Source organism: Pundamilia nyererei, unplaced genomic scaffold (genome assembly GCF_000239375.1).
Source record: "Pundamilia nyererei isolate P.nyererei 1_Seehausen unplaced genomic scaffold, PunNye1.0 scaffold00188, whole genome shotgun sequence".
Lineage (NCBI taxonomy): Eukaryota > Metazoa > Chordata > Actinopteri > Cichliformes > Cichlidae > Pundamilia > Pundamilia nyererei.
Genome location: NW_005187589.1, coordinates 940,508 through 942,713, shown reverse-complemented (window position 1 = coordinate 942,713; position 2,206 = coordinate 940,508).

The following is a 2,206-nucleotide window of genomic DNA, read 5'->3' as shown; positions in this document are numbered from 1 at the left end:
AGAAGCTTCTCGGATGAAACGTCTTCAAGGAAATTTGAAGAAGTCCTGACACTTTTCTTTCCAAGCTCCTTAGACTGTTGGTGAGAGTGTAGTTTGTAGCACACATGACCTGAAACTTCAGTGCAGATGACTCTCTGGCTGCATCCACACTAATACGTTTTCGTTTGAAAGCGCATCGTCTTCTCTCCGCTTTGGCTTCCCGTCCACACTGAGACGGTGTTTTGAAAACGCTCTGGAAAACACACACATTTGAAGACGGTGCTTTCGCGTCGCAGTGTGGACGGCGAAAACGGAGACTTTCAAAAATGATGACGCATGTTAGTCATATGATGCAGTCATGTGACCAATTAAGCTAAGATAGCGGAGGGCAGCAGTTGTTTTGTTTGCTCTCAAGTTTGACAGCCTTATTAAAGATTAATATCAGTCTGTACGCGCTCCAGAAAGCTTTTCTTCAAATTCTTTAATTCTCACTCGCTTTTGCAACTTTGTACTTTTGTGTTACTCGCAGCAACAACTCCACCTCATTGCTAGTCCATTTAAAAAGATGGATGCTTTTCTTCATCCTTTTGCCGCAACTTTTCAAAGAGCCGGAAAGTAAATAAGCTGCAGACAGAAATGAGGCAGGTCGAATCGTCTTGAGTTTCACACATGCGCAGGACTGGAGCGTCTTTGGCCATTTCAGTGTGGACGCACAACTCTGTGAAAATGACTGAAAACGCTAGTGTGGACGCGGAGTTTTCAGACCAAAAGGCCGTTTTCAAATCTATCTGGTCTAGTGTTTTTGAGAGCGTTTTCAAAACGCTCTGTTTTCATTTGGGAAAAACAGCGTCTCAGTGTGGACGGGAGGCCAAAAAGGAGGGAAAACGATGCGTTTTCAAACAAAAACGCATTATTGTGGACGTAGCCTGAGTAATAAATCACTCCTCTCATTTTGCTACCATTCACACCACAGACTCAGAAGAGGTTGAACATCCCTTAAACATCCATAGCTTATGATGGGTCCTGTCATGTAGGGAGTCACAGTCACAGCTTCTAAATTAATTTGACCACCTATAAAAGAATTAGTCATACTCTATAGTTTTCCCCAGACAACCAACACTTCATAACTGGCAATATATATGCAGGCATACTTTGAACTGCTCAAGGAAGCATAGTGTGGGAATGTTTTAAGTGTCAGTTTGCCCCGACTCTAGAACAGACAGTGACTGCAAACCAGGTAATCTTGGTTATAGGCTGTTTAGTCTGCTGTGTGCTGATCACATGAAAACAGAGAACATGTACACAATACATTTTGAATTTTTAAAAGGAGAAATGAAAATACTGCCAACATGACTTTATAACCTATCGTTCTACATAACACATTGCACAGCTCCTTGATGATATTACATTCAGTGCATGTGAGAACAGAATATTGATGTTTTTAAAAATCCAACAAAGAACTCCAGCATTGCATTTATAAGTTGTTTACCTAAAGGCATCTTTAAAAATGGAAAATCCCATTACCGTATTGACTTCTGCTTAGATACCAGGTTTTCTGAGTCCTCATTTTATAAAGATATGTTTTGGAAGGTGTCATTAAAAGCATTTCGATTAGTACCACCCCAATGAGTCCTGCATGTTTAGCATGCTAGTGTTACTGGTCAACAGCATGCTAACACCCAATTATTTGTTTATTCCTGAAACAATACACAATGCTTGTAGCTGTTCTTTGTTTGGAAGACGATTTGTTTAAGAATGCCAAAGTGACTTAGAGTCCCACACCGCTGCTATGATAATGGCGACTGTGGCTCAGGGGGCAGAGCAGGTCATCTTCCATCTGGTTCAATCCCATATTCCTCCAGTATGCATGCCAAAGATACTGAACCCTGAGTTACCCCTTATGCATCCATTAGCATGTCAATGTGTACGTGACTAGATAAAACGATGAATGTGTGTTTGACTGGGTAAATGAAACTTGCAGCTGAAAGTACTTTGAATCCATAGAAAAACAGAATTCGAACAGAATTCGATAGATAAGCAGCAGCCCATTCACCATTTTTAATAAGTAAAAAACATTGAGAAGACATAATGGCTGTTGGCTTTCAATCCCATCATACTACAAAGCTCTCATATTAGTAAATGAGGGGTACAAGGTTAAACCCTTGTCTAAGCCTGACTTCAGTCACTGAAGTTACATTTTACCTTCACTTGGTCATACATTTGTAAT